A 12,567-nucleotide genomic window follows, 5' to 3' on the forward strand; every position below is an offset into this window, starting at 1 on the left:
CCTAACCCTAATGGCTAGGATAAAAAAGAAACGCTTCTGCTAAACTAGCCTTAATTAAGGGGAAGGCAATGCTTGGTTTTTAATCTCATTGAACTAAATAGGGGGAAACCAATCGTGTTTTAATGTTTCTAAATACGAGATTCACCGGCACAAAAGGAACATCTCTCCTTCCATGGGAACAGTTTGCCATGTCTGGATAGGCTGCTCTACCTCTCTATAACCCAAATAGGGGGAAACCAATCGTGTTTTAATGTTTCTAAATACGAGATTCACCGGCACAAAAGGAACATCTCTCCTTCCATGGGAACAGTTTGCCATGTCTGGATAGGCTGCTCTACCTCTCTCTCTATTAACCCATGTCTGGATAGGATAGGCTGCTCTACCTCTCTATAAACCCATGGCTGCTCTACCTCTCTATAAACCCATGGCTGCTCTACCTCTCTATAAACCCATGGCTGCTCTACCTCTCTCTATAAACCCATGGCTGCTCTACCTCTCTCTCTATAAACCCATGGCTGCTCTACCTCTCTCTCTATAAACCCATGGCTGCTCTACCTCTCTCTCTATAAATCCATGGCTGCTCTACCTCTCTATAAACCCATGGCTGCTCTACCTCTCTATAAACCCATGGCTGCTCTACCTCTCTATAAACCCATGGCTGCTCTACCTCTCTCTATAAACCCATGGCTGCTCTACCTCTCTCTATAAACCCATGTCTGGATAGGCTGCTCTACCTCTCTCTATAAACCCATGTCAGGATAGGCTGCTCTACCTCTCCATAAACCCATGTCTGGATAGGCTGCTCTACCTCTCTATAAACCCATGTCTGGATAGGCTGCTCTACCTCTCTCTATAAACCCATGGCTGCTCTACCTCTCTCTATAAACCCATGGCTGCTCTACCTCTCTCTATAAACCCATGTCTGGATAGGCTGCTCTACCTTTCTATAAACCCATGTCTGGATAGGCTGCTCTACCTCTCTATAAACCCATGTCTGGATAGGCTGCTCTACCTCTCTCTATAAACCCATGGCTGCTCTCCCTCTCTATAAACCCATGGCTGCTCTACCTCTCTATAAACCCATGGCTGCTCTACCTCTCTATAAACCCATGTCTGGATAGGCTGCTCTACCTCTCTCTATAAACCCATGTCTGGATAGGCTGCTCTACCTCTCTCTATAAACCCATGTCTGGATAGGCTGCTCTACCTCTCTATAAACCCATGGCTGCTCTACCTCTCTATAAACCCATGGCTGCTCTACGTCTCTCTATAAACCCATGGCTGCTCTACCTCTCTCTCTATAAACCCATGGCTGCTCTACCTCTCTCTCTATAAACCCATGGCTGCTCTACCTCTCTATAAACCCATGGCTGCTCTACCTCTCTATAAACCCATGGCTGCTCTACCTCTCTATAAACCCATGGCTGCTCTACCTCTCTATAAACCCATGGCTGCTCTACCTCTCTATAAACCCATGGCTGCTCTACCTCTCTATAAACCCATGGCTGCTCTACCTCTCTATAAACCCATGGCTGCTCTACCTCTCTCTATAAACCCATGGCTGCTCTACCTCTCTCTCTATAAACCCATGGCTGCTCTACCTCTCTATAAACCCATGGCTGCTCTACCTCTCTCTATAAACCCATGGCTGCTCTACCTCTCTCTCTATAAACCCATGGCTGCTCTACCTCTCTCTCTATAAACCCATGGCTGCTCTACCTCTCTCTCTATAAATCCATGGCTGCTCTACCTCTCTATAAACCCATGGCTGCTCTACCTCTCTATAAACCCATGGCTGCTCTACCTCTCTATAAACTCATGGCTGCTCTACCTCTCTCTCTATAAACCCATGGCTGCTCTACCTCTCTCTATAAACCCATGGCTGCTCTACCTCTCTCTATAAACCCATGGCTGCTCTACCTCTCTCTCTATAAACCCATGGCTGCTCTACCTCTCTATAAACTCATGCCATAATCAACTGTGTACCTTTTAAGACTTATTTTTTTTGTGGTGCAGGAAATCATCACTTGTTTTTAAGGTCACAACTCAAATATTGCCCCCCCCCCCCCCCCCCCCGCCCAGTGTGCTGTTTTTTATATAATGAAAGCTAAGAGCTACCTGTCTACTACACCTCCCAAGTGCCAGCTGAAAATATAGCCTTTAGTATGTGTACTTTACCTTATTTATACTTGGGATACTATATCCCTTTATCAACAGTAAAAGCTAAATAAAATAAACAAAACAATCGCTGGAGGACGTCTTTAAATAGTGATATATTAAGGTGTGACAGACGTAAGAACACAATACATTTTACTGTAATTGAATACCAAGTAAATCCAGAGAACTAGTTGTCTGCCGGACAGGAAACAGTTGTTGTGTTCACGCTGTCTGCCTCCAGCAGCAGACACGATCAATGGACCTATTGGGAGATCCCTTCCCTTATAACTCACAGACAAGCAGGGAGATAGATACAGTAGACCAGCTTGTTATCTAATAGGTTTCAATCTACTTCTAATGGCTCTAGTATCCAGGATGACCTTGTAGTTATTGCATCAATCAGACTGAGCACTTCAAGCGCCTTAGCTAAAAGCTACCTCTAGAGTAATCTATCTAAGCAGACAGAATCAAAGCAGCTAAGAGCTACCTGTCTACTACACCAATCAAACTCTCAGCACATCAACTGCCTTAGCTACAGTATCTGTAAGAATAATCAACTGCCTTAGCTATGGTATCTGTTAGAATAATCAACTGCCTTAGCTACAGTATCTGTCTGTGTAATCAACTGCCTTAGCTACAGTATCTGTTAGAATAATCAACTGCCTTAGCTACGGTATCTGTTAGAATAATCAACTGCCTTAGCTACAGTATCTGTTAGAATAATCAACTGCCTTAGATACAGTATCTGTCTGTGTAATCAACTGCCTTAGCTACAGTATCTGTTAGAATAATCAACTGCCTTAGCTACGGTATCTGTTAGAATAATCAACTGCCTTAGCTACAGTATCTGTTAGAATAATCAACTGCCTTAGCTACAGTATCTGTAAGAATAATCAACTGCCTTAGCTACGGTATCTGTTAGAATAATCAACTGCCTTAGCTACAGTATCTGTCTGTGTAATCAACTGCCTTAGCTACAGTATCTGTAAGAATAATCAACTGCCTTAGCTACAGTATCTGTTAGAATAATCAACTGCCTTAGCTACAGTATCTGTTAGAATAATCAACTGCCTTAGCTACAGTATCTGTTAGAATAATCAACTGCCTTAGCTACAGTATCTGTCAGGATAATCAACTGCCTTAGCTACGGTATCTGTCAGGATAATCAACTGCCTTAGCTACAGTATCTGTCAGGATAATCAACTGCCTTAGCTACGGTATCTGTCAGGATAATCAACTGCCTTAGCTACAGTATCTGTCAGGATAATCAACTGCCTTAGCTACGGTATGTGTTAATATGCTGCCTAATCTACAAATTCACCCTTTGTTTAGAATGTGAGTAATAGAAGCTCTGAGTCATCATGACCGTCGTGTTCCTCTGGGGACGGCAACAAGAGGCAGATCATCTGAATAAAGTAGTTCTCCATCAGCTCTCCCCATGGCGAGCTCTCCTACAGTAGGTATACCAGTCACTCTCCTACAGTAGGTATACCAGTCACTCTCCTACAGTAGGTATACCAGTCACTCTCCTACAGTAGGTATACCAGTCACTCTCCTACAGTAGGTATACCAGTCACTCTCCTACAGTAGGTATACCAGTCACTCTCCTACAGTAGGTATACCAGTCACTCTCCTACAGTAGGTATACCAGTCACTCTCCTACAGTAGGTATACCAGTCACTCTCCTACAGTAGGTATACCAGTCACTCTCCTACAGTAGGTATACCAGTCACTCTCCTACAGTAGGTATACCAGTCACTCTCCTACAGTAGGTATACCAGTCACTCTCCTACAGTAGGTATACCAGTCACTCTCCTACAGTAGGTATACCAGTCACTCTCCTACAGTAGGTATACCAGTCACTCTCCTACAGTAGGTATACCAGTCACTCTCCTACAGTAGGTATACCAGTCACTCTCCTACCGTCTCTGTATACCAGTCACTCTCCTACAGTAGGTATACCAGTCACTCTCCTACAGTAGGTATACCAGTCACTCTCCTACAGTAGGTATACCAGTCACTCTCCTACAGTAGGTATACCAGTCACTCTCCTACAGTAGGTATACCAGTCACTCTCCTACAGTAGGTATACCAGTCACTCTCCTACAGTAGGTATACCAGTCACTCTCCTACAGTAGGTATACCAGTCACTCTCCTACAGTAGGTATACCAGTCACTCTCCTACAGTAGGTATACCAGTCACTCTCCTACAGTAGGTATACCAGTCACTCTCCTACAGTAGGTATACCAGTCACTCTCCTACAGTAGGTATACCAGTCACTCTCCTACCGTCTCTGTATACCAGTCACTCTCCTACAGTAGGTATACCAGTCACTCTCCTACAGTAGGTATACCAGTCACTCTCCTACTGTCTGTATACCAGTCACTCTCCTACAGTAGGTATACCAGTCATTCTCCTACAGTAGGTATACCAGTCACTCTCCTACAGTAGGTATACCAGTCACTCTCCTACAGTAGGTATACCAGTCACTCTCCTACCGTCTCTGTATACCAGTCACTCTCCTACAGTAGGTATACCAGTCACTCTCCTACAGTAGGTATACCAGTCACTCTCCTACCGTCTCTGTATACCAGTCACTCTCCTACAGTAGGTATACCAGTCACTCTCCTACAGTAGGTATACCAGTCACTCTCCTACAGTAGGTATACCAGTCACTCTCCTACAGTAGGTATACCAGTCACTCTCCTACAGTAGGTATACCAGTCACTCTCCTACAGTAGGTATACCAGTCACTCTCCTACAGTAGGTATACCAGTCACTCTCCTACAGTAGGTATACCAGTCACTCTCCTACAGTAGGTATACCAGTCACTCTCCTACAGTAGGTATACCAGTCACTCTCCTACAGTAGGTATACCAGTCACTCTCCTACAGTAGGTATACCAGTCACTCCCCTACAGTAGGTATACCAGTCACTCTCCTACAGTAGGTATACCAGTCACTCTCCTACAGTAGGTATACCAGTCACTCTCCTACCGTCTCTGTATACCAGTCACTCTCCTACTGTCTGTTTACCAGTCATTCTCCTACTGTCTGTATACCAGTCACTCTCCTACTGTCTGTATACCAGTCACTCTCCTACTCTCTGTATACCAGTCACACTCCTACAGTAGGTATACCAGTCACTCTCCTACTGTCTGTATACCAGTCACTCTCCCACTGTCTCTGTATAGCATTCACTCTCCTACTGTCTCTGTATACCATTCACTCTCCTACTGTCTGTATACCAGTCACTATCCTACAGTAGGTATACCAGTCACTCTCCTACTGTCTCTGTATACCATTCACTCTCCTACTGTCTGTATACCAGTCACTCTCCTACTGTCTGTATACCAGTCACTCTCCTACAGTAGGTATACCAGTCACTCTCCTACTGTCTGTATACCAGTCACTCTCCTACTGTCTGTATACCAGTCACTCTCCTACAGTAGGTATACCAGTCACTCTCCTACTGCCTCTGTATACCAGTCACTCTCCTACTGTCTGTATACCAGTCACTCTCCTACTGTCTGTATACCAGTCACTCTCCTACAGTAGGTATACCAGTCACTCTCCTACTGCCTCTGTATACCAGTCACTCTCCTACTGTCTGTATACCAGTCACTCTCCTACTGTCTGTATACCAGTCACTCTCCTACTGTCTGTATACCAGTCACTCTCCTACAGTAGGTATACCAGTCACTCTCCTACTGCCTCTGTATACCAGTCACTCTCCTACTGTCTGTATACCAGTCACTCTCCTACAGTAGGTATACCAGTCACTCTCCTACTGCCTCTGTATACCAGTCACTCTCCTACTGTCTGTATACCAGTCACTCTCCTACTGTCTGTATACCAGTCACTCTCCTACTGTCTGTATTCCAGACAATCTATATTCAGTGTTGTAAAGATGTACAAATGGTTAAAGTACAAAGGGGAAAATAAATAAACAAATACAGGTTGTATTTACAATGGTGTTTGTTCTTCACTGGTTGCCCTTTTCTCGTGGCAACAGGTCACAAATCTTGCTGCTGTGATGCACACTGTGGTATTTCACCCAGTAGATATGGGAGTTTATCAAAATTGGATTTGTTTTTCGAATTCTTTGTGGATCTGTGTAATCTGAGGGAAATATGTCTCTCTAATATGGTCATACATTGGGCAGGAGGTTAGGAAGTGCAGCTCAGTTTCCACCTCATTTTGTGGGCAGTGAGCACATAGCCTGTCTTCTCTTGAGAGCCATGTCTGCCTACGATGGCCTTTCTCAATAGCAAGGCTATGCTCACTGAGTCTGTACATAGTCAAAGCTTTCCTTAAGTTTGGGTCAGTCACAGTGGTCAGGTATTCTGCCGCTGTGTACTCTCTGTTTAGGGCCAAATAGCATTCTAGTTTGCTCTGTTTTTTTGTTAATTCTTTCCATGTATCAAGTAATTATCTTTTTGTTTTCTCATGATTTGGTTGGGTCTAATTGTGCTGCTGTCCTAGAGCTCTGTGGGATCTGTTTGTGTTTTTGAACAGAGCCCCAGGACCAGCTTGCTCTCTCTCTCTCTTTCTCTCTCTCTCTCTCTTCAAATGGGCTTTATTAGCATGGGAAACATGTTTACATTGCCAATGCAAGTGAAATAAACAAAACAAGTGAGAAGACAAACATCAACATCAAAACTATTATAATTTAACAGTAAATATTGCACTCAAAAATAAATTTCAAGAGTTATATTATCAGCTATCAAAATTGTTTTAGCAATGTGCAAATAGTTGTAGTATGAATAGTATGGGAAAACAAATAAATGTGGGCTGTATTTACAATGTTGTTTGTGCTCCACTTTCTCATGGCAACAGGTCACACATCTTGCTGCTGTGATGGCACGCTGTGGTATTTCACCCAGTAGATATGTGAGTTTATCAAAATCGGGTTTGATGTCTAATTCTTTGTGGGTCTGTGTAATCTGAGGGAAATATGTGTGTCTAATATGGTCATACATTTGACAGGAGGTTAGTATTCATATAATGACAGAGCTATAGGTGCCAGTGGAATCCCGACAGGTCTATCTGTCCACAACACCATTACCACCAATACTTCACCCTGGTCCATTTATCCTAAAACGCACTTCAGCCTCCTTCTCCTGCTTTCCCTTTTAAAAGAGCATGCCAATAGTCTATTTATGCCAATAGTCTATTTATGCCAATAGTCGATTCATGCCAATAGTCGATTCATGCCAATAGTCGATTTATGCTAATAGTCAATTTATGCCAATAGTCTATTGATGTCAAAAGTCGATTTATGCCAAAAGTTGATTTATGTCGATTTATGCTAATAGACGATTTATGTCAATTCATGCCAAAAGTCCCTACTCTACTAGAATCAGCAAGAAACACTATGGGAGATGAATACAGGGATTTAAACACTATATATTAGTGAGGAGCTGGGTACAGGGATTTAAACACTATATATTAGTGAGGAGCTGGGTACAGGGATTTAAACACTATATATTAGTGAGGAGCTGGGTACAGGGATTTAAACACTATATATTAGTGAGGAGCTGGGTACAGGGATTTAAACACTATATATTAGTGAGGAGCTGGGTAAAGGGATTTAAACACTATATATTAGTGAGGAGCTGGGTGCAGGGATTTAAACACTATATATTAGTGAGGAGCTGGGTACAGGGATTTAAACACTATATATTAGTGAGGAGCTGGGTACAGGGATTTAAACACTATATATTAGTGAGGAGCTGGGTACAGGGATTTAAACACTATATATTAGTGAGGAGCTGGGTGCAGGGATTTAAACACTATATATTAGTGAGGAGCTGGGTACAGGGATTTAAACACTATATATTAGTGAGGAGCTGGGTACAGGGATTTAAACACTATATATTAGTGAGGAGCTGGGTACAGGGATTTAAACACTATATATTAGTGAGGAGCTGGGTAAAGGGATTTAAACACTATATATTAGTGAGGAGCTGGGTGCAGGGATTTAAACACTATATATTAGTGAGGAGCTGGGTACAGGGATTTAAACACTATATATTAGTGAGGAGCTGGGTACAGGGATTTAAACACTATATATTACTGAGGAGCTGGGTACAGGGATTTAAACACTATATATTAGTGAGGAGCTGGGTAAAGGGATTTAAACACTATATATTAGTGAGGAGCTGGGTACAGGGATTTAAACACTATATATTCGTGAGGAGCTGGGTAAAGGGATTTAAACACTATATATTAGTGAGGAGCTGGGTACAGGGATTTAAACACTATATATTAGTGAGGAGCTGGGTACAGGGATTTAAACACTATATATTAGTGAGGAGCTGGGTACAGGGATTTAAACACTATATATTACTGAGGAGCTGGGTACAGGGATTTAAACACCATAGATAACTACATTCAGTTTTCAGTTCTTCGCTCCCCGGCCGGGGTCCTGCGTGCTCTGGGCATTGCTGACTCAAATGAACAAAATTAGTAGAACGATTCGTTCCTTTGACTGAACCGGTCGATAAGATCCGAGTCAGTAAAAAGAGCCGAACTTACGATCGATCACTACAGTAGTCAAACACAACGGTGTTAGTTTTTGTTTGATTTTTCGCAGACATCAAAAGTGGTCTGCTGATGTTGTTTAAGCATTGTTGTAGATTTAAAACTGTGTTATTTTTCTACAAAGCTACATCACCTATAATAACCCTGTCTACAAAGCTACATCACCTATAATAACCCTGTCTACAAAGCTACATCACCCAGAATAACCCGATCTACAAACTAAAGCACCTATAATAACCCTGTCTGCAAAGCTACATCACCCATAATAACCCTATCTACAAAGCTACATCACCCATAATAACCCTGTCTACAAAGCTACATCACCCATAATAACCCTGTCTACAAAGCTACATCACCTGTAATAACCCTGTCTACAAAGCTACATCACCCATAATAACCCTCTCTACAAAGCTACATCACCCGTAATAACCCATCCAGTAATCCACAATCTGAATTGGAACAAAGGGCTGGCTCTGGTTGTGAGGCTTTGACTAGAGAAGATGTACAAAGGCTGGGTGGACACACACACACACACACACACACACACACACACACTCTCTCTCTCTCTCTGTCTTTGACTGATGTGATGCTGTGTCGAGGGAGGGAGGGCATGACGAAGCCGGCTGATTCCTGGACCCCAGGGTTAAGTGGGGAGAAACGAACGGCTTCGTATCAAACAGAAATTACCATCTCATTTTCCTCACAGACAGGCTGTTATTAAAGTGTAGCAGGCAGTGGACAGGTATTAGATGTCATAAAGCATGTGGAGACATTTACAAATACGCAGATGCCTGTCTGAATCTGCCTGAGTCTGTCTGGAACGCACATCCAGCGCGATGATGAAGAGGGGACTGATGAGAGGAGAAGATGGTGGAGGAAACTCTCTCTCTCTTTCTTTTATTCTCATTATTTTTGTGAGAATTTAGAGTTCAGTGTAAAAAGTCTTGGTGGCCATTTGATTAATTGTTCAGCAGTCTTATGGCTTGGGGGAAGAAGCTGTTGAAGAGCCTTTTCGACCCTGGACTTGGCACTCTGGTTCCATTTGCCGTGCAGAAGCAGAGAGAACAGTCTATGACTTGGGTGACTGGAGTCTTTGACAATTTTTTGGTGCTTCCTCTGACACCGCCTGGTATAGAGGTCCTGGATGGCAGGAAGCTTGGCCCAAGTGATGTACTGGGCTGAATGCATTACCCTCTGTAGCGCCTTACGGTCAGATGCCGAGCAGTTGCCATACCAGGCGGTGATGCAACCGGTCAGGATGCTCTCGATGGTGCAGCTGTAGAACTTTTTGAGGATCTGGGGACCCATGACAAATCTTTACAGTCTCCTGAGGGGGGAAATGTGTTGTTGCACCCTCTTAACGAATGTCTTGGTGTGTTTGGACCATAATAGTTTGTTGGTGATGTGGACACCAAGGAACTTGAAACTCTCGACCGCCTCACTACAGCCCCGTCGATGTTAACAGGGTCCTGTTCGGCCCGCCTTTTCCTGTAGTCCACGATCAGCTCCTTTGTCTTGCTCACGTTGAGGGAGAGGTTGTTGTCCTGTCTCAGCGGTGTCAGTGATCAGGCCTACCACTGTTGTGTCGTCAGCAAACTTAATGATGGTGTTGAAGTCGTGCGTGGCCACACAGTCGTGGGTGAACAGGGAGTACAGGAGGGGACTAATCACGCACCCCGAGGGGCCCCCCGTGTTGAGGATCAGCGTGGCAGATGTGTCGTTGCCTACCCTTACCACCTGGGGGCAGCCCGTCAGGAAGACCAGGTTCCAGTTTCAGAGGGAGGTGTTTAGTCCCAGGTTTCTTAGCTTAGTGATGAGCTTTGTGGGAACTATGGTGTTGAACGCTGAGCTGTAGTCAATAAACAGAATTCTCACATAGGTGTTCCTTTTGTCCAGCTGGAAAAGGGCAGTGTGGAGTGTGTGAGTGAGATTGCGTCATCTGTGGATCTGTTGGGGCGGTATGCGAATTGGAGCGGATCTAGGGTTTCCAGGATGATGGTGTTGATGTCAGACATGACCAGCCTTTCAAAGCAATTCATGGCTACCGACGTGAGTGCTACGGGTCGGTAGTCATTTAGGCAGCTGACCTTCGCTTCCTTGGGCACAGAAACTATGGTGGTCTGCTTGAAAACATGTAGGCATTACAGACTCGGTTGAAAATGTCAATGAAGACACTTGACAGTTGGTCCGAACATGCTCTGAGTACACGTCCTGGTAATCCGTCTGGCCCCGCGGCCTTGTGAATGTTGACCTGTTTAAAGGTCTTGCTCACATTAGCTACGGAGAGCGTGATCACACAGTCGTACGGACCAGCTGGTGCTCTCATGTATGCTCAGTGTTGCTTGGCCTGAAGAGAGCATAAATTGGCATTTACCATGTCTGGTAGCCTCTCGTCACTGGGTAGCTCGCGGCTGGGTTTCCCTTTGTAGTCCGTAATAGTTTTCAAGCCCTGCCACATCCAACGAGCATCAGAGCCGGTGTAGTAGGATTCAATCTTAGTCATGCATTGACGCTTTGCTTGTTTGATGGTTCCTCTGAGGGCTTAGCGGGATTTCTTATTTATTTATTTCTTATTTCTTCTTTCTTATAAGCGTCTGGATTAGTGTCCTGCTCCTTGAAAGCGCCAGCTCTAGCCTTTAGCTCGGTGCGGATGTTGCCTGTAATCCATGGATTCTGGTTGGAATATGTATAGTGACCGTACGTCGATGCAGAACAGTCCTGTAATTTAGCATCCGCGTCATCTGACCTCTACCGTATTGAGCGAGTCACTGGTACTTCCTGCTTTTGTTTTTGTTTGTCAGCAGGAATCAGAAGGATAGAAGTATTGTCAGATTTGCCAAATGGAAGGTGAAGGATAGCTTTTAATGCATCTCTGTGTGTGGAGTAAAGGTAGTCTAGAGTTGTTTTTCCTCTGGTTGCACATGTGACATGCTGGTAGAAATGAGGTAAAACAGATTTAAGTTTTCCTGCATTAAAGTCCACGGCCACTAGGAGCACCACCTCTGGGTGAGTAATGTCTTGTTTGCTTATGGCCTTATAGAGGTGGTTGAGTGCGATCTTAGTAATCATCGGTTTGTGGTGGTAAATAGACAGCTAAGAAAAATATAGATGAAAACTCTCTTGGTAGATAGTGTGGTATACAGCTTGAGGATCTCTACCTCAGGCGAGCAATACCTCGAGACTTCTTTAATATTAGGCATTGAGCACCAGTTTTTATTGACAAAAAAGACACACACCCTGTCCCTCTTCTTACGTAGCTGTTCTGTCGTGCCAATGCATGGAAAATCTTTATATTATACGTGTCGTCATTCAGCCACGACTCTGTGAAACATAAGATATTACAGTTGTTTATGTCCCATTGGTAGGATAGTCTCGAGCGAAGATCATCCAGTTTATTTTCCAGTGGTCGCACGTTGGCCAATAGAACGGATGGTAGAGGCAGGTTACCCACTGGCCGACAGATTCTCACAAGGCACTCCGATCTCCGCCCCCTGTATTTCTGTCTTTTCTTTTCTTCACGTGAATGATGGGGATTTGGGCTCCTTCACGTCAGACTCATAAAAGAAAAATGATTTGTCCAGTTCGAGGTGAGTAATCACTGTTGTGATATCCAGAAGCTCTTTTCGGTCATAAGATACATTAGGTACAAAATAAGTTACAAACAATGCGAAAAAATAAACAAAATCGGCACGGTTTGTTATGAGCCTGTAAAATGGCAGCCATCCCTTCCGGCGCCATTGAATCCCGGGATAGAAGGGGATACAGTGTCCATTGTGAGAGCTACCATAAAGCATATACTCATAATACACCATCTAAATCTCATTACAGCGTTAGCACTGTAGTAGTACTGAACATCTAGGAATG

General features: G+C 43.9%; 1 protein-coding gene across 1 annotated transcript in view; it reads right to left on the reverse strand.

Annotated features, from left to right (window-relative positions):
- The window catches only part of LOC139414735 (ras-related protein Rab-6B-like), a 161,935-nt gene that overhangs the window by 76,582 nt on the left and 72,786 nt on the right, over nucleotides 1-12,567 (reverse strand). The gene's annotated exons all lie outside the window — the stretch shown is intronic.

Source organism: Oncorhynchus clarkii, chromosome 1 (genome assembly GCF_045791955.1).
Source record: "Oncorhynchus clarkii lewisi isolate Uvic-CL-2024 chromosome 1, UVic_Ocla_1.0, whole genome shotgun sequence".
Taxonomy (NCBI): domain Eukaryota; kingdom Metazoa; phylum Chordata; class Actinopteri; order Salmoniformes; family Salmonidae; genus Oncorhynchus; species Oncorhynchus clarkii.